Source organism: Enhydra lutris, unplaced genomic scaffold, assembly GCF_002288905.1.
Source record: "Enhydra lutris kenyoni isolate GAN:26980312 unplaced genomic scaffold, ASM228890v2 scaffoldscaffold70, whole genome shotgun sequence".
Classification (NCBI taxonomy): domain Eukaryota; kingdom Metazoa; phylum Chordata; class Mammalia; order Carnivora; family Mustelidae; genus Enhydra; species Enhydra lutris.
Genome location: NW_019154154.1, coordinates 1,028,084 through 1,049,726, shown reverse-complemented (window position 1 = coordinate 1,049,726; position 21,643 = coordinate 1,028,084). Strand labels below are relative to the sequence as shown.

General features: G+C 36.7%; 1 pseudogene; it reads right to left on the bottom strand.

Annotated features, from left to right (window-relative positions):
* Positions 1 to 1,342: 1,342 nt before the first annotated feature.
* LOC111159851 lies at positions 1,343 to 19,064 on the bottom strand (annotated as a pseudogene).
* Between the last annotated feature and the right edge of the window lie 2,579 nt (positions 19,065 to 21,643).

Sequence of the window (21,643 nt, the reverse complement as noted above, 5' to 3'; positions counted from 1 at the left end):
ATCAACTTATCTTGACAAAACTTTCCTGCCTTCTAATAATTGTAGATTATTTTGGATTTTCTGTGTAACAGTAACACCATCTCTAAAGAAACAGTGTTATTCTCCTTTCTTATCCCCATATCTCTAATTATTCATTTATATTACACAGACTACTATATAAAGTAAAAGTAAATAAAGGGATGACAGTAGGCAATCCTTTCCCTTTTTAGAGTCCAGTCATAAAACTTTTATTCCACTTGCATAATCTTAATCTACATGTTCCTCACAATTATGCTTGAGTTGTCATTGAAAGTTTCATGAAAAATTAAACAAACCTGTCCATCATCTTAAATTATTTCTCTGTTAACTATCTTTACAGTCATGCATGTACAGCACAAAAATGAAAAACCCTAAAATAAGTTAAACACATTTTTTTTGTTTTACTAGTGATTGATATATATGAAATAATAGATATTAGGAAATTTGATTTTACAGCATCTTTTCTTGTAGATTTGTTCTCAGGTTGCCTAAGACATTTAGATACATATAAGCACAGCAAAAATAATTGAAGTACACAACAGGTAACTTTACAAAGTATAAAATATGAACCATTTCTGCCCTTTCCCAGAGCCAAGTGGGTCACAATTTTCTGTGAAGGAACATTTCTGTAGCTGTAGTCAAAAGTGTGGCCATTGAAAAAAGGTACAGCAGGGGGAATACAGTCAGTGGTATTGTGATAGAGTTGTATGGTGACAGATAGAAGATCCAGTTGTGGTGAACACAGAATAACGTCTAGAGTTGTCCAATCACTATGTCGTATACCTGACACAGATGTGATATTGCGTGTCAGCTATACTCAAGTGTGCACACTGAGATTGTGTATTCCACAAATACACTTCATTTAACATGTGATAGCCGCTGAGATATAGTCACAGTGTACCCACAGTACTGTGTCAAACATAAGTTGTATAAAAGTTCCATATTCCTATATGGAGCTCCTCAAAAGCAGACAGCTCCCACGGAGTGCTCTTGTTCTGATGAGCACAGGATGATGTATGGAAGTGTTGAATCAGTAGATGGTACACCTGAAACTAATATAACACTCTGTTAACTATAATGGAACTAAAATAAAAACCCAATTAACAATAAATAAATAAATAAATAAATAAATAAATGTATGTACGTCAAAAAAGAAAGACAACTCCCTACATGTTAATCAGCTTTACTCCTCTAATATTAAACAAAAAGGTCACAAAAAGAAGATAAAAATTCAAATAGAAGTAACATAAACCTATCACAATCACAAACAAAAACCTATCTGGGATAGTTTGGTCAGACCAAATGGTCTACTCTCTGTAAATTTTTAGAATGAGGCAGACAAAATTTGAAAAGTTAGTGAATTTTCCCCTCTTTTCCCTCCTTCAGCTTTGCTTCCTTGCTCCAAGGTCAAGTTGCCTCTCAGTCGTTGCATTATTAGCCTGATGTCTTTGTATGACTCTTCACTCAGTGTATCAAGTTCAGCAATGGTCCCCTCAAAAGCTGTCTGTGCAAGAGAGCAGGCTTGCTCAGAGGAGTTCAGACCTCATAGTAGAGTACAGAAAAGTTGAGGATGAGACCCAATCAGATAGGATGTGTCCATTGGCTCTTCGTTTCTGCTTACTTCAAAGCTTGTTGGTATGTTTGTGGTGACTGATCCACAATCCCTTTCCTCTCAGCACCAACCCCAGCCACATAACAGTAAGACTCATCTTTCACTTACAAATAGAAGATTTTGCTCTCTGCTTGCGGAGCAGCGTGATCAAGAACTTCTCCAAAAGTGATAGTATATCATTGTAGATGTACTCTAAGTTTTGTCACAGTTATCTCTCTGTAATCATGAATAATCCGCCCCCCCACCGCCCCGTTTAGCATCTCTTATCTTTAGCTTGGCACTTGAGATGACTCTCTAAAATGACCTATGGCTTTTTACAACATTTTTCACAAGTAACCGAGAAAAAGATGCTTTCCTCATTGGAGATAATTCAGCTCCTTGTTTGGTTACGAACAGGATGCAGGCTGCCATGTCTTCATATTGTTTAGCCTGCTTGGTCAGTTTTGCTTCTGTTCCAGCTTAACTTTCCCTTTTTGTGTCTGAAGTTGTTGGTAGAAGACGGATGGGTCTCAGGAATCTCTGCCTTTTTGTTTTCAAAAGATATTTTTATCAGATTAATGGTGTCCTCATCTATTTTTGAATTACTAAGAGTTGTTTTTTTATTTTAAAAGATTTTTAAAATTTATTTGACAGAGAGAGATCAATCACAAGTAGGCAGAGAGGCAGGCGGAGAGAGAGGGGGAAGCAGGCTCCCTGCTGAGCATAGAGCCCAATGAGGAACTCGATCCCAGGCCCCGGGATCATGACCCTAGCAGAAGGCAGAGGCCCAACGCACTGAACCACCCAGGAGCCCAAGAGTTGTTTTTTTTAAATTAGGAATTTAGTTTGAATTTTATCTAATGTTTTTCCTGAACCTATTTGAAAGAGTCATATTGTTTTTCTCTTTTATACCATAATGTGGTGAATTGTATTTGCAGATTTTCTAATATAGGCCTGAAGAAGAGCAGTCTTACACATTTTCTTTTTGTAAATTTCTTTTAATTGTCTTATTTGCCCATAAAAGGCATATTTTTCAGTTTTTAACTTTATTAAAAAGTTTATGATGCTACATGTAATAATTTAGGGCTCTTCCCCCTACAAATAATATATTGTTAATGTTCATACTTATTATTATATTTAGCTACAATTCCTTCATTTTGACTGTTGCTTCATATTTGATTTTGAAAATAATTTATCATATGCTTGGTCATATTAATTATGGGACTTTTTATAAGTCATAATAATAAAGACCGTATGTAACTGGCACAGGGGTAGAAAATTGGCCGATGGGATGGAACAGAGAACTCAGAACTAGACTCAGGCATCCATTGGAATTTAGGTACATCAGAGGTGGCCTCTCTCAACAGTAAGGAAAGGTGAGAGAATTCAGTAAATGAAACCGGATGATGGGTTACCCAGAAAAACAAAATCATCACCGGATAGATTAAGGATTTTAATATTTAAAAAACCTATGAATGTCTCAGTAGAACATATGGGTGAACATATTTTCAGGCACAAAAACGTTAACAATATTTGACAATATAAAAATTTAAAAACTTGGTTCGTCAAAAAATAATCCTAAGTGAAAACATGAGTTACAACTGGGAAAACGTCATCAGCAACAAACGGCGTCAAAAGGAAATTTTATCAAGATGAGTTAACAAACCCTTATAAAATTAGTATGTAAAGCATCAGCAACTAAGAGGAAACAAGGGGCAAAGCACATGAACAAGCATTTTACAACAGAACACGTACAAATGGCTAGCAAATATATTAGAAGATGATTGACCTCATTGTCAGGGCAATGTAAAGCAAAACTGACAGAACTTTTAGAAAGTCTGATTGCACCCAGTGTGGGAACCTCCTATACCTTATACATTGCAGCGGGGGTGGGAGTGGGTGTGTGAAATCTGAAACCACTGATCTCTGCATCAGTGTGATTGTCTCTTGAAAAAATTGGGGTGAAAAAAGTACATACTGTATGATTCCATTTACATGAAATTCTTAGCTACAGTGAGAGAAGCAGAGAAGTAGGAGCCCGGGCTGGAGGTGAGGGCAATATACTAACTTGCAGAGGAGCTCTAAGAACTTTTCAGGATTGTGTTTGTGTTCCATTTTTGATTGTGAAGGTAGTTACCCAAGACCAGGTATTTGTCAAAATTCATTGAATTGTATGATATGCTTTATTTTCTATAAATTATACCTCAATACAATTGACAAGAATAAAAAAAATAAGGTTTTCCTTTTGGTGGTGTATTCACAAATCTATTACATTGAACATACAGTCCAGTCACATAAATTTAGACAATACACAATAGAAGACCACAGGTGGAACAGTTGGATGATGAACTATTCAAGTCTGAGCCCTTTAAAATCATTTAAAATTTCAAAAGTAACATGTCTGTCCATGCTATTTATGTAGGCTGCTTAGAAAAATCTAAATAAAGATTAATTGGTATGTCTTAATACCAGTATGTGTTTGTAATATTTTCAATAAAGACATATATTTATTATTTCCCTGATATTTGAAAGTTTATCAGAAATAGAGATTTACATGACTCTTCATCTGTTATTTATTGTTAATACATACTGAGAAAATAACAGATAATCTGGAATTTTCAGGATGTCCATGGGATGCTTGCAGATATGGGTAATGTCTGATTCTAGCACCCTGGGGCTCTTTTTTTTTTTTTTAAAGATTTTATTTATTTATTTGACAGACAGAGATCACAAGTAGGCAGAGAGGCAGGCAGAGAGAGAGGAGGAGGCAGGCTGCCTGCTGAGCAGAGAGCCTGATGCAGGACTCGATCCCAGGACCCTGGGACTGCGACCTGAGCAAAGGCAGAGGCTTTAACTCACTGAGCCACCCAGGCACCCCTCCCCTGGGGTTCTAAGGCAGACTCAGGGATGGAGGAAGAGACATGCAGGGCAGGAACAGATATTCCTGTAGAGATTGCTTAAAAATAGTATCTTAAAAAAGAAAATAGAAATCACTTGCTTCTCTGAAAATGACTGAACTTTATACAATTATATAGACGTCATTTCCTAAGAATTCCACATAGTAATCACTATAATTTCTTTGATAGAATTGATTAATAAAGATACCTGTACTATGGCTCTAATACATGAACTAGCTGTCAGATATTGTCCAGACTATTTTCTTGTACTGAAATCCATTGCTTGAGCAGTAGTAGAAAGGGTTTAAGTGTAGGAATCAGGTAGGCTGGGGTTCACATTCTAACTCTTTGTTCTCTTCATTCCCTCAACAGATTAGATGATGCCCACCTACATTGGTGAGGACAATCTACTTCACTGTGTTCACAAATTCAAGTGCTAATCACTTCCAGAAATACCATCACAGACATCTAGAAATGTTTATCCAAATATCTGAGCACCTCATCATCCAGCCAAATTGACACATAAAATTAACCATCATAAGAAACACATACTAATTTTAACAGTGATATTACTACCAAAAAGTCCAAGAACTAAAATTAGTCTAATGCTGGTCTTCTCGTTGAGAATCAAGAGCATGTTTACAATTATTTACACAAAAAGTAAATAATTTTTCTTCTCTTATTGTCTGAAACACACGTTTTCCAAGCTGAAAGTGACCTAGAAATTATCTAGTCCAAACCTTCGTTTGTAAATATGAAAGTATTGATGCCCCAAATGCTCATGTTTTCAGTTAATGAATTCCAGAGCTGAAATTGGAATCTAATCTCCTAACATACAATTTAGTTCATCTCAGAATATGACACTGAAGCTCTTAACAAAAGATCAAAAAGTTACACTTAGTAGCTATTTCGTGTTGAACAAGTAACCTAAATTTTCTATATCTTGGCTTCCTCTTCTATAATTCCAAGATAATGATAATAACAGTACATATTTTATAGGCTTTAGTATGTTTACAATATTAAATGAAATAATAAAAACAAGGCACTTAGCCCAGAGTAAGGACTCAACAATAGGACAATTATAAAGAGTCTATTGAGAGATAATTTTTTCCCAATTAAGTGTTTCTATCATGACATTTTGTGATACAGTTTTGTCCTGTGCTTTGGAAGACAAATTTTCTACCTGAGAGGGATGGATTCAAGATCCTTCTCACCCTAGAAAATAACCTGGAAACAGGTTCTCAGTGGACTTGTGTTGGGAAACCTATACATCAAACTGAAAATGATTAACTGAGGAAAGAAAGAACAAGTTGATTTTCATTTCTTGAAGAGGTATCAACAACCCTGAGTGTAACTGTATGATCTTTTTCACTAATACTCTGTCTATTCCTGTCAAAGCCCAAGAAAATCTGCTAGGCTGTGTCTGTGGCCGGTGATTCACTGGGACGTCTCATACCTCCACTGACAGGCTCTTCTTACCATCTCTCTGGGGTTTTTCCCTCCCTGTGCTTTTTTTGAACAATATATATATATATATTTTCCTTCTCTTCAGGTGGAAACAAACAAAAGTAAACTAAACTAACTAAAGAGAACAATGCAAACATTCCTCTGTGAAACAAAACCACCTTGGAATATATATATTTTGTATCATGATAGAACCAGAAGCTTTTCCTCCATACCAGTATTTATAATTCTAAAGAAGAATAGCATTGACCAAAAGTTAGGAAACATTATAAAAATGTTACAAAGATGTAGGAACTTTCCAGGAAATGTTAATTTATTATCATCACTAAACTGGAATAATTTATTAGCCAGATCTGGATTGTCCTACCCTTCTAAATGACCCACTAAGTCATTTATCAACTTAGTCAGCATTTTTTTTCGGTATGAGAACCAATTTACGGAAAACAAATATAGTTAGTGACGTTTAACTTTTTGGCCTTTAGTAACAAGTTTAAAAATTATGTATCTTTAAAAAGATGATAAATGGTCATTTTAAAACATCAAACAGTAAAATAAAATAAAATAAAATATGACTAACATCGAGCAAAGAGTGTTATTTAACAGGTAACAAAACACATTCATCCTATTTTACTTTACTGAATCCCAAGGGGACAGGGTATATTTATACAAATTAGACTACCTATTTATCGTACAAAATCATTCCAATGAGAAGATAATTTTGCTTTATATCTCAGAGAAGTAGCAAGATAAAGGAAGCTTTCTAGAAAGCTCTTATCCTGGGGTGACTTAGTGGTTCAGTCAGTTAAGTGTCTAACTCTTGATTTTGGCTCAGGTCATGATCTCAGGGTGGCAAGGTCAAGCCCCTCCTTGGGCTCTGTGCTAAGCCTGCTTAAGATTCTCTCTCACCCTCTACCTTTGCCCCTACTGCCCCTGCTTGCATTTCTCTCAATAAATACATACATACATACAAACATACATACATACATAAAGCTCTCATCCTGAAATTAAATTGGAGGATACATTCTGAATCTATACGATCTCTATTTGATCACGAGTTGGTCACTGCTGGTACATAAGTGTAGATTACACCAATTACCTTCTGAGGTCTTGTTCTCACTTCTACTTCTTTGTTTAATTAGTTGACTCTCTTTGCCAGTCAGGAGTAGAAGCCTCAAGGTTTATCCTTCTTCTTAGATCTTTTTAGATCTTCTCTTTCTAGATCTTTAAGTGTTCTTAATACACACACACACACACACACACACACACACACACACACACACACAGAGGTAACTAAGCAGGGTGATGAATATGTTAATAAGCTTGATTGTGGTAATCATTTATCAGTGTACACATATATTAACATGTCACATTGTTCACCTTCAATATGTATGATTTTTATTTGTCAATCTTATCTCAATAAAGTTGGAAAAAAAATATGGGTCACAAACCATAACTCACAATTATGGAAGGATATAGGAAAACGGATAAAGGAAAAAGCTATAGCCTTTTCTCTACAGAAGTTTCTGTTTAAAGGAGAATGCACAAAGCCTTTAAATATTTAAGACATCTCTAAAAGGCGGAAGTGGAGAGACACAAATCACAACTATAAAACCCTTCAGCTGATTAGGTCAGAGCTGAGGAAGCATTTTATTTTCTTTCTGAAGTCCTAATCTTTTTCTCTTAATTTTATTCTCTTACAGCAATGTGCCTCGGAAGTCAGATCACCTAAATTCTGGTTCACTAATCTTGTCTACCATTTTTCAATCACTCTTCTCTCTTATCTCCTCTGTGATATCCTGGCTCCATACCCAACCCCCTCCGCCCCCGTCTTAGAAGTATGATAGAAACCCAGATTTCTATTACAGAAGGACATGCATACAGGTTAAACTAACCAACCAAACATATATACGATGCAGTTTGTTCTGCTCTAAATGTAGAAATTAACAGGGTTAATGTTGTGTCATATATTTAAAACAAAAAAACTATGAACAAGGCTGCAGTTTTATTATGATCTGCCACCTACTGAATTCATGACTTTGAACAATTCTTTCACGTTTCTGAACTTGAGTTGTTATGTCAGTAAAGTGAGAAAAAATAGAAGTATATCTACTCAGCAGGTTATATGTAGTCATTTTGCATATAATCCATGCAAAAACATCTCTATATGGTAGGTATTCAAAAAGCCTCCATTTCCAGTATTTTCTATGATGAAACTAATTTATATTTTCATAAATTGCCGTTTTAGCTTTTGACTAAAAATGATTGAATCCTAATTTCAGGGAAAGTGTCTTGAATCCAATTCCAGTACCTTGATTGCCAAAGCGAAAAGCGAGTGCTAAAACTGTCAAGCGACGGCAAGTGATTCAACCTTCTTTTTGCTGGATTGTTTTCTGGTTAAGTTAACACACATTTCAAAACTCACCCAGAATTGTTGCCTTTTGGCTTCGACTCTGAACTTAAAGTGATGATATTTCAAGGAAAACCGAAATGCAAAGGGATGTTATGTTGCATTTACTTTAGGGTTCATTCACTATGACTTTTACATGACTTGTTAGACATTAGCCTCCCTGTTTTGAAAAGGCCAGGAACATCAGGGTCTGTGCAGAAGGTGAAAACCATTAGTCTGCACTTTATCACTGTCATCCAGCTGCAGAATGGCTGCATTTTACATTCCACAGGTAATGGAGGATGTCAGAGCTGTTTCAACTCTTACACAGGTCAAAACTTCACAAAGACTCAGGGTTTCTGATTTTAGGCAAGGAGCACTTCTCTGCCCCAGTTCCTCAAATAGCCTTCACCCACTCTGCAAGGAGACTGTAGTAATTATTGTCTGTGAGTGTGCTTTGTAACCTATTAATGAACTTTGGAGTAGAATTGATTCCTAACTTATAATTCAAATATCTAAGTCATTAGAAGGCAGAGCCAAACTTTGCTTCAACTCTTTTCCTTGAACTGGATTTTAACCAAGATTAGGTATCATAATAACATTGTGTTGTCATATCAGTCTTCACATCAACTCGTAGATGTGTGGGATTTCAGAGACTGAAATGACAGCATGTTCACTGGATACAGCCCTGATCTCATGTGTGCCCACCTGAGCACAGCCCAGCTGGCTGAGGCCCCCAAACAGTGATGGGTTTCTTTGGGCACCAAGCAGAGATTCTATTGCATTACATTACATCTTATTGCACTTTTCATTTTTTATTCCATTATGGCAGGCTCATCTTCCCCTCATACGGGTAGAGGCTACTGATTGGTAATAAATCTCAGCATCACATCTACTCGAAAGGGGAGAAATCTAATGAGTAGAGAAGGAAGTAGACCATAGCTGCTGCTTCTTTTCATACTCAGAGATTTTCTGCAACTTTAGGGGATTTGTTAAGATCCTCAGTGTAATATTCTGGGATGAACATAAATTGTATGTTAGGAGATTGGATTCTAATTCCAGCTCTGGAATTCATTAACTGAAAACATGAGCATTTTGGGCATCAATATTTTCATATTTACAAACAAAGGATTGGACTACATAATTTCTAGGTCACTTTAAGCTTGGAAAACATGTTTTTTCAGACAATAAGAGAAGAAACATTTTACTTTTTGTGTAAATAATTGTAAACATGCTCTTGATTCTCCATGAGAAGACCAGCATTATACTTTTTAGTTTTTGGTCTTTTTGGTAGTAATATCACTGTTAAAATGAGTATGTGTTTCTTATCATGGTTAATTTTGTGTAAATTTGACTGGGTTATGAGGTGCTCAGATATTTGGATAAATATTTCTAGATGTGTCTGCGATGGTATTTCTGGAAGTGATTAGCACTTGAATTTGTGAACAGAGTGAAGTAGATTGTCCTCACCAATGTAGATGGGCATCATCTAATCTGTTGAGGGAATGAAGAGAACAGAGAGGTGGAGGAAGGGAGAATTCTCTTTGCCTGACTGTTGAGGGGACACATTGATCTTTTCCTGCCCTTGAACTGGGACTTAACACCATTGGTTCTGCTGGTTCTCAGGCGTTCAGACTTGTACTAGAATTACCCCACTGGCTTTCATGGGTATCTAGCTTGAAGAAGACTGGGAATCCTCAGCCTCCATAATCATATGAGTCAATCACTTATTTTACGTATATATCTCATGGGTTCTGTTTTTCTAGAGAACCCTGAGTAATATACTTTTCTTTGCAAAAACTGGAGTTTTCAAAATTATTGACGAATTAATAATTCTTATTTCTAACTATACATGTTTACATGACCTTCAAAACACTTATGTACATATTACCTTGTTTTTTCCCTTTTCCTTTTGTTAGAAAATATGAATTGCTTCATATAACTGGACAGGTTTTACCATCCCCATTTTAAGGGCAATGAAGTCAAGATGAGCAATACTTAGGTAGCTTAACAAAGAATTTATGGTTAGTTAACAGCAGGAGATATAGTACAATTTAAGTCAGCTAAATGCTAATCATATATATGCTTATTTTATTTTTAAAATCAACATCTTATTATGAAATATACAGAAACATACATAATACTTAGTTTAACAATAGCTGTAATGAGAACACCTGTGTAATTATCACAGCCGTGAAGTATTAGAACATTATTGGCATCACAGAAGGCCCTCTATCTCCTCTGTGCCAGTTATCAGTTGATTGCTTCTCGCCTTGAAACCCACCTTTTTTTTTTTTTTTTTTCCAAATCTCTTCCGCAGTAACAGAGCTTTAAGCATCCCCTCCACCCCCCACCCCGGCCGCCTTAGGTGCCCGTGTGATATTAAGCGTTATCGGTAGAGGGAGCTAGAGGGACTTTGAAAGAGGAAGGGGTTTCCCTTCCGGTGTGTGCAGTCTCTGGCACGTGTGGCCTTTAGGTCTGTGCCACATTGCTGACACAGGATTCTCAACCGGGTGACGTCGCAGCTCCCTTTGTGTCTACCACGCAACCTTGACCCGTCTGTACCCCAGAGGGATGGTTCCGGCTTCCCCGTGACTGTGAATCACTTCTGCCTCAATAAAGCCGTGACCTTCGCCATGCTGTGGGCTACCGCTACCACCCTTTCTTAACAAGGTATGAACCCCAATCTTGAGGAAGGACACCCCTTCCACGTTTGCGCTTCCGTGTGTACCTCCCTCAGTGGTAAGGTATTTTTCAGAATTGGAGTTACAGCTTTATCATATCCCCCCCCCCCCCTTTTTAAAGATTTTATTTATTTATCTGACAGAGACACAGCGAGGCAGGGAACACAAGCAGGGGGAGTGGGAGAGGGAGAAGCGGGCCTCCCTCCAAGCAAGGAGCCCAATGCGGGGCTCGATCCCAGCATCCTTGGGTCATGAGCCGAAGACAGACGCTTAACAACTGAGCCACCCCGAGGCCCCTAATTTCTCCTCTGTTACAGTTGTTTGGGATCCTGACTGATAAATCTCACAAATCACAGATTCCCTCATTTCTACCCAGAAGCAGCTACTCTCCTAACTCATTTGAAATGATTTGCTGGAGTTCCTTTATAAGTTTCCTCCTCATGTATACATTTTTTTTTTTTTAAATGGTGAACAAGTTTGAAAAATTCCCTGCCAGTGCAAGTTGGTGCGAGGGGTGTGTATGTGCAATGCTGGCAATGGCCGACCATATTACATATGAGTATTACTCATATTACATACGAGCCTGCAGGACCAGAGGGCAGCTGAGCATGCCTGTTCGCATTTAGAGGTGCACGTGTATCATGACTGTGGAGGTAAGAGTAGTATGAGTGTGTTTTAACTGTGCACACACGTGTGCATATGTGTGTGTGTGCACGCAGGTGTGGGACTGGGTGGAAGCAAGGAGGCTCTCTGCCTAGGGAGCACCAGCTCCTAACCTGTAAAGACCCCCACTTTTGAGTCCAGCTGAAGTCTGGTAAAGTGAGGAGTTTCCTTTCTCTTGGTGCGAAGGGCTGGGTGTTGGGTTTCATCACATTTTTAAACATAGTTTCATTTTATCTTTTTTAGAACTTTATGTTAACACAATGTCTATAATCTTTTGTTACTTGCTCTCTTTTGTTCAAAATGATGTTTTTTAGAGACACTAATGTGGCTGTGCCCATGGTCTGCTTTATTTATGTATCCACAATGTGTTTTCCATTGTAAAGTTGTGTGCATTTGGATTGCTTCCAATGTTTGACAATTATGAACAACTGTGCTCTCAACATTCTTGTACCTGTTGCAAATAAGCATGTTTATCTCTGTAGACTATACACAGGGGTGAAATTTCTGAATTAAAGGGACTACCTCTTTCAGCATTTCTAGATTATGATATATTGTTTACCAAAGAGGTAAACAAAGAGCTTTATCAAAGAGGTACCAATTTATAGTCCTTCCAGCCGTGTAGAACTCTCATAGCTCTATATGCTTGTTAACATGTATTAGTATGAAGTAAAATATTATTTCGCATTTTCCTGGCTTCTGAAGTTTAGTGCCTTTAATGTATGTCTATTAGTAATTTGATTTGCTCTTTTATGAAGTGTTCTTTTAAGTCTTTTACCTGTTTTACTCTTTGGTTGTCTGACTTTTTAGAGTTTTCTTCTTTATCAAATAATCTGGATAAAGCCCCTTTATCAGCTATGTGTTGCAGATACCTTTTTCCATTCCATGGTGCTTTGCTTTTTAAAAATGGTATCTTTTGAAGAAGGCAAAATTATGATCATAATTTTAACGTAGTTGACCTTATTAATCTTTTTCTTCATGGCTACTGCTTTTTGTGTTTTGTTTAAGATACCAAAAATATTAATATATTCTTCCATATTCTAAAAGCTTTATGGTTTTGCCTTTCACATTTAGGTTTTTAATTTACCTGGAATTGATTTTTTAATATGGCATGAATGCTCTTGCTATTATTCTATAATTTCTAACAATCAAATGTGCACAAGGTCACTGTTACCGTTTAGTTTATGCATGCACAATTTTGGGAGAGCTAGCGTCATAGAGAAGGGTACTAAACTGGGTGGGTGGGGGTGGAGACTTTTTAAGAAACCCATAATTAAGCTCTTATTGATGGGAAGTACTTTACTTCCATAACTTCAGAAATGCTAATTTTATAGATAAACCAGTTCAGGGTTGGAGAGTTGAAGGAGGTTGGCCAAGGTCACACAGTAATAATCAAGTTGAGTAAGGATTCAAATTTTTACCATTGGACTCAAAAGCTTCTGCTATTCTGTCTCTCTAGTGAAGGGGTGTGTGTGTGTGTGTGTGTGTGTGTGTGTTCCCTTCTTATTTTCTTTGCTTTTCCATGCTTTTAATTTGACATTTGGATTTTCCAGGGATAACAGAATATTTCTGATTCCCATTCTGAGTTTTGCCTATGCCCAAAGTTACCTCACTTTGCTTATAAGTGTTTTCTTACATTTTTAAAAAATAGTCCCATATGCAATTATGCTTCTCTTTCTGTTTGTTACATTGTCTTTCAGTAAAAAGTTTTCACTCAATAAATATAGAAATTTGACTATTTCCTAGAGTTTGAATTCCTATCTATATGCAATGGCCCCAGAACCTGCTCTGGTTGTCTAGCTATGTTCTCTGGAGCCCTGGGGGCTCTGACAAATTCCCACATAATACACATTGGAGGTTGCTGGGCTAAGCACTCCAGGTTTTGCTTCCCTCCTCTCACACAAACTTCAGCCAGAGAAACTCTGATTTATCTGTTGTATTTGTTTGGGCTACCAGTTAAAATTTCATTTAAATAAAGGTTTTTTCCACTAAAAATGTCTGAAAACAACCGGACAATCAGAGTGAGTAATTTTAGGATGCAACAGGGTGCTTTCGGTTATCTGGTTATAAGAGTATTAAGAAAATTTGCTGGAGAAAATTAAATTTACAAGGTTTTTAATTCTATAGTTAATAAGTAAATTTAGTAAGATCAACCCAAAAAGTCAATATTATTTACATGTTAATAACAAACAATTGGAAGATGAAATAAAAAAAAATATAAGACCAGAATAAAGCCCAAAATACTTAGGGAAGATATTTTTAAAAAGACATGAAAGACTTCTCTCTGAAAACGACAAATAATTGCTAACAGATTTCAAAAAGTGTTAATAATTTGGAGTTGTATTATATTCATGAGGTGAAAAATTCAGTATTATTAAGGTATATGTTCTCACCAAATTTACTTCAACACTATCATAATAAAAACCTTACTCTCTTTGGTCTTCTGTCTGCCCCTGGATCTTGCTCTAATAATTCCTTTTACTTTGTTATTTCTTCAATGCCATCAAGCTATGTATATGTATAAGTATATGCATACTTAACATCCTCTGGCTGAGCTAAAATAGAGTACCCAATCTGTGTTTTCTCCACTTTGGTACCATTGACTCTGGGGGCTGGATAATTTTTTGTTATTGGAGGCTGTTTTGTGTGTTGAATATGCAGCAGCCTCCTTCTACTCTACCCATATGGTACTGTCCTCCCATTTGTGACAAACAAGAATGTCTAGTTATTGCTAAATGTCCCTTGTGAGGTGAAATTCCTCCTAGTTTAGAACCACTGACTTGACATATCATTTGTTGAAGCAAAAATCCCAACTTTTCAATTATTTTTTTCTTCCTGTCATTCCATTTATTGTTTTCCAACATTGTTTTTTATCCCAATTCTTGCCAACTGCTTTATTACAGATGGAAACATTTGTGATGATTACATCCCTTTAAATCATTAATTTATTTCCCATTAGTTATAGAATTAATTCCAAATTTCGTAGCATGGCATGAAAGTTCCATCTACTTATCCAATTTCTTGTCTGGCCATACCTGGTTTTAGGTGACTATTCTTCCTGCATTATTTTTTTTTTTTAAATAATTCTTGGCTTACACCACTGTATGGTTTTTTATTATGTCTGTGCTACCTTTCTTCCCTTGATCTGTGAATCATATATTTCTTATGTGTCTCTTCAAACCCTCTTGCACCCATTTCTGACTTGAGACATTGTGTGTCAGTAGTTTTGTGGTGGCTTCAAGGAATTTGACACAAGTGTGGGCCTTATGTGTACGTTTCATATCCTGCCGTGGATTTCTCTGATGTTGCCATGTGAGAGGCTAGTGGAAATTTGCCTCATAGTCATGAATGGGTACAGGAGAAGTCAATGCATGTGGGAGCCTTTTTTTTTTTTCACTTTTAAAATTTTTATTTTAATTCCAGTTAGTTAACATACAGTGTTAGTTTGAGGTGTAAAATAGAGTGATTCAACAGTTCCATATATCACCCAGTTCTCATCAAGACAAGTGCACTCATTAATCCCCATCACCTGTTTAATACATGTTCTCACATCCTCCCCTCTGGTAGCCATCAGTTCTCTATAATTAAGAGTCTGTTTCTTGGTTTTGTCTCTCTTTCTCTCTTTTTTTTTTTCTCATTTGTCTTGTATCTTAAATCCCACATATGATTGAAACATATTTGTTTTTCTGACTGACATACTTTGCTTAGCATTATGCTCTCTAGCTCCATCCATGTCATTGTGAATGGCAAGATTTCGTTCTTCTTTAGGGCCGAATAATATTCCATTATTTATATAATCACACACACACACACACACACACACACACACACACTACATCTTTTGTATCCACTCATCAATTATTGGATGCTTGGGCTGCTTCCATATCTTGGCTATTGTAAATAATGCGGCTATATACATAGGGATATATGTATTCTTTTAAATAAGCGTTTTTTTGTTCTTTGGGTAAATACCGTTCTTGACCAATAGGAAATATAAATAAATGTTTCCTCCTTCACCCTCTAGGTGGTTGGTTTTGAGAATATTGTAAAAAATTCCTGAGAAATTTCCACATAATCAAATACCAGTCACTCGTCTTGGTATCCAACCCAATAACATATGCTTACATTGGTTTTTCCCACCTTCTTTGTTTTACTCCTGTTCTTATATGTGCTTCTTAGGATCAATTCTCAAACAGACTACCTGCATTTAAGCCTTAGTCTCAGGTTCTGCTTTTGGTTGGTCTAAAACTAAGGCAAGGGGCGCCTGGGTGGCTCAGTGGGTTAAAGCCTCTGCCTTCAGCTTAGGTCATGATCCCGGGGTCCTGGGATCAAGCCCTGCATTGGGCTCTCTGCTCAGCGGGGAGCCTGCTTCCTCCTCCCTCTCTGCCTGCCTCTCTGCCTACTTGTGATCTCTGTCTGTCAAATAAATAAATAAATAAATAAATCTTTAAAAAAAATAAAATAAAACTAAGGCAACCTGGCTAACTTTTGTTCATCCTTTAAGATAGCTTCTTCATCTTCATCCTGTTAATTCTCTGTTTGTCTTCTCAATCATCTTTTTTGTTCAGTCTAAGGCTGAGAACTAATTCATGTGAGGATATAAATTGAAAGAAAACACGTTTCCTCTGAGGCTATAGAAAGTCCTGAAAAATACATGGAATCACATGTCAGAATTTGTGCAAATTAAATTACACTATCATATTAAATAGTCTTATTCTCCATCAGTCAGTAAGCAAGAGAGGACTTGAGGAGACTGAAGACTTGTAAAGGAAGGAGAAACTGAACTAGATCTTCCATGAGGAATGATATGGAATCCACTAGAACTGAATAAAGTAATCACCAGATAGTGGAAAGCATCAACAGAGGAATGGATGTATATATGACAGGGAATAATATATATATTTTTAATTAGTGTACATATACAGTCCCCTCAATGCCCATCCCAGATTCTTGGTTTTTTTTTTTTTTTTTTTTTTTTTCTGAAACGAGTGTCTTTATTGCTTGTACCGTACAAATGGGAGGAATGGGGAAGGCCAGTGGGGAGGACAGAGAATTGTCAGATAAATGACATACACACACAGAAAGGAAAAAGACCCCCCACCCACCCAAACCAACCCTCACCCCACCCTAGGATGTCTCTCTCTGAACTACCTAGTACAGGAGGTGGGGCAAAGAGATCAAAGCCACAACTAAATTCCACACACCCGGAGATGTTAGGGGGGAGGGAGGCTGGGCAGCAAATGGACCCCAGGTGTGGCTCCCCCACCAGGCCAGCACCCCTCCCCTATGGGATGAAATGCTAGGGCTGAGGACAGGGCCCAAGCATGCACACACACACACACACACACACACACACGCACGCACTCAAGGCTGGGACACGCTTGCCCTCACACACACATACCGAACACACATGCACACACACCCCCATGTGCACCCAAGTCCCAGATGTTTTGTTTCCTGGATCAGCTGTCTATAGTCACTTTTGTTACATAGAATCAAGGTTATTTGCTGAGAGAGAGAAAACTAAATGTACAATCAAGGAGAATGTGTTGATACTTGTCACAAACAGCTGGTAAGAAAGGCAGAGAGAACCTGGGATGATATTTTCTCGTATCTGAGGGAGCTGCTGCCATTCATGAAAATCTTGCAGAGATCCTTGGGAAGAAAATTTCTTTTCAATAAAAGAAAAAAAAAAACCCAACAACTATGCAGTGAAACTCAGCAGATAGAGAGAAAATGGAAGAGGAAATGCTACCAGCCTGGGAACTAGAACTGCAGACAAGACAAAGAGGTAGTATAATGCTGCGGGAGTGTACGAGAGAGTCCTTGAGAATGCTGAGTATGCCATAGAATCGGCAAAAACACTGACTCCTATGGTTAGCACTTTAGATTGGCACTGCTAAGGTGGGTTGTTAAGGGAAGTCCATGAGTAGAGCAACTTTTAAGAATACAATACAACACTCTGCTGTATAATAGTTCTCCTGATTACTGAAACCCTGTACCCTCTCATCATTATCTCCCTCACCTTCACACCTTGCCCAAGCCCTGGGGAGCCACAATTGTACTGTTTCTTTTGGTTTGACTATTTTAGATTCCACAAAGAAGTGCGATCATAGAGTAGGTGTCTTTCTACGTTTGACTCATTTCACTTAATATAATGTCTTTCAGGTCTGGCACAAATGGCAGGATTTCCTGAGCTTTTAGTGTCATAGCCCCCCAATTAGAGATATGCATTATACCTTTTATTTATTTATTTATTTATTTATTATTGACATATAATGTATTATTTGTTTCAGGGGTACAGGTCTGTGATTCATCAGTCTTACACAATTCACTGAACTCACAATAGGACACCATCCCTGATGTCCATCACCTTGCATTATACTTTTAAAATTAAATTTCAGTGATATTAAAAGAGTTAAAGTGAGTACTTAGAATGTGGCAAGACTTGTGCTAACTGATTTATCAACATTATCTAAACAAATACTTAGAATAACCACTTGAAGTCTATTTTTATGGACAGAGAATGTAAATCTAGACAGGATAAGTGATTTACCTATGGGCACGTATGTATGCTAACCCTAGAAATAGATACCCCTGGTCTACCTGACACAAAGTCCATGGTTATAACTTGTAGAAAATATACAAAAGGTCACCAGATGGCCAGCTATGATCTAAAATAAGAAAGTCTAGGGAAAGTGAAGGAATACTGTGAGGATGGATAATTTTATATAATTTGGCATTATTGATGACAGCATTTAGAAAGCAAACATGCATCTGCATAAAAGGGCAATGGGAGAGTATTAGGTGGCAGGTCTGTAAATAGTATATGTGCCTGCTAATTAAGATGGTTAGCTGAGTACCTGGTTATACTTCTGTTTTTGTTTATAAGGGATCATTTTCTAAGTAAGGTTTGTTGAATGGCAGTTGTTGTCATGATCAATGCTAATAGCAAATGAAATAAGTTAGTATCATTTCTTGTTGAAAAATAACATTCATTTGGATTGAAATGAACATTTAAAGCCATGAAAAGTGTAGAAAGAAACTGAGTATCATTGTAGCACTTATCAGTAAGATCTGGATCTGTGTCTAAGGGCCATGATTATACTCTTGAGAAGAGTATGAAGTGCAAAAGTTAATTACTTCCTTAATTCATTCAAAAAAATTTTCATGGAAGAAATTCTGAATAAAAAATACTTTATTACTTTAATTAATCTTCACAGAAAATACTATATGGTAGATATTAGTATCCTCCTCTTACAAACAAAGAAACAGACTTCACCCAACACACCTGTGGTCAACAGCTGCTGGGTGGCAGGTGTGGCTTTAATGGCAGGCTTGTCTGGTTCCAAAGTCTGTGCCATATTTCCTAAAAAGGTAGATTGCACACAGTCTTGCAAACACAGGCAAAACAATCCCTGGGTGCCATCACCACATTATCCTTCCTCCTCCTCCTAACAGCAACCAATGGGGGAAACTCATGGATCACAGGCTTGGGCAGAATGTCACACTGTCTGGCAGAACGTCAGCTTAAAAGGTCAATAAACTTTGCAGTAGAGCATTCTAATCATCCACGGAAAATAAATTGCTCATATTTCTGCTGACTAAACAAAGTGAAGGCTAACTCGTTATGTTCATATTTTGGGTACATTTTCTCAGGGACAAAAAGTTACTAGTGTGTAAATCATAGTCTGACCAGCTATTAACGTTTTTTTTAAAAAGATATATTTAATTATCTTCCCCATGAATGGGAGCTTTAAGCACGATGGAAAACCACATACACTTGAACCCACTGAGGACATACAGAGAAGTCACACTAAGGTGATGAGGGTACGAAAGAGTTCTATGACAGAGGAAATATCTGAGACTGCAGGTTGCTGCCGTAAACACCAACGGGATGAGTCAGGCTGCAGAAGTTAGAAAAAATCAATAATTACTAAGATGCAAGGAAGACAGAGCAGGAGGAAATTGAAGGAGAACCTTTAGAATGGATTCTCAGAAAAGAGTCTTCTGGCTATAAAAACTGTGAGTTTTTAGAATAATCTATCTACCACAGGAAGCTGTGTGAGTGCCATCATTTAGGACACCCAGGGATTAGACAGACTCCCAGAACCATTAAAAGTTTGTATTAGCAGAAACATTAGTTGGAAATGAAGACAGTAGCTTTTCCATTGTTTACTTCTGTCAGTACAACTCAGAGGAAGTCTTCTTTGTCCTTGAGTAACATTCCAGATGTTTGTTAAATTTTGCAGATTTTCACCCCGTTGAGTTATGCTTTTTTTGACCTTCATGTTTCATTGGATTTATTCAGTTCTCATGTATCATGAAGAGTTACCTGTGTGGAACTTGTGACTGTGACAAAGAGTTTGTTTTAACATAGTCACTGTGGAAAAATTAGAACATCCAGACATGCAGTTAAATTTCACCAATATCCTAAGTACTCAGCAATGAACATGTTAACATTTCTATGAAGAAACCTCCCAATATTTCAAGTGTGTGTGTGTGTGTGTGTGTGTGTTTATATAGGTTTGTGTTCATAGAGATTATAATTATGCTATATAGACTCTTCTGCAATTTCTTTACTAATTAAGCATAATATAATCATCTCCCATGAAATTAAATAATCCTCTAAGTATTATAATGCAGATTGCATCCACAGTATTGATTTATAGCTATTAAATATTCTCAATTGCTGGACCCTGGCTTGTTTCTGATTTCATACTATTATATAAAATGGGATGCTGTCTACTCTCATACATCAATTTTCATCAAAGCTTTAATCATTTCTTTGAGAGAAATTCTTGAATTGCTGAGGTAAAGGGTTTGCACATTTCACTAATTATGTAGGTACCCTTGAGTTAGAATGGAGTTTTCGGGAAAGTAGAATGCAGGCTCTGGATTCAGTCTGATTGTGTGACCACAGGCTGATTCCATGTGGATGAGTTTCCTTATTTGTACAATGGGATTCCTAGAACTACTACATGTGATGACTGTGAAGATTTAATAGATAAAATAGGCAAAATAATCACTAGAGTACCTGCCAGAGAGGAAACTCTTAGAAATGTTTAGTATTATTATTGTCGTGATTATTTCTAATTAATATTTCCATCAAAAGCTATTTTCCCTTACCCTAGATGACAATATTATCACAAATAATATTTGCAAATTTAATAAATAATGCTATATTATTGTTTTAATTTTCCTTTCTTTGATTTTGATAGGTAGGGTGTTTACCATATATGTATTGGTCATTTGTATTCTTTCTTTCATGCCTTGCTTGGTCATGGAACTTTTTTGGCCTATTTTACTGCTGCAGTTTTTAATTTACTTACTGATTTGTATAAGAACTGCTTCTTTCCTGTCTAATAGGACAACAACCTCTTGCATGCTTTTAGGCAAAATGTGTATGACATTAAACAATTTCCAAAACAAAAACAGCCATACATTCCCTCCTACATTTTCCAGAGTACTATTCTTAGAATGTGAATCTAGCAGGACATTTTTTACACTTTTATACACCATTCCCTAAAGATGTGGTTTTCAACCTTTTAAATTCTCATTTCAATTTTAATGTCTTACATTTCTTTGACTTAATGAGTTCTTTTTAATAACTTATCTGTTTTGACTTCAGTCTAACTCCAAAATATTGATATTTTTTGGCCTTCTATAACAAAAGCAATTTTCCAATTTCCATATAAAAAAGCTTCATGCTGTTAACATGCTTTTACTTCTCTGGGCTAAATAATGCCAAATATTTTGCTTTTTCCTCATTAAACTCGTTTTCCAAATCTTAAATGACACATAATATAGCATATCATTTATAGACATTATCTTTAGAATCAGACATGTACTCAAATTCTCACTCAGTTCAGTAAATTTGTACAATCAGTATGTCTGAGCCTCATTTTTCTTACATGTAAAATGGAAAAAAATAATATCCGTC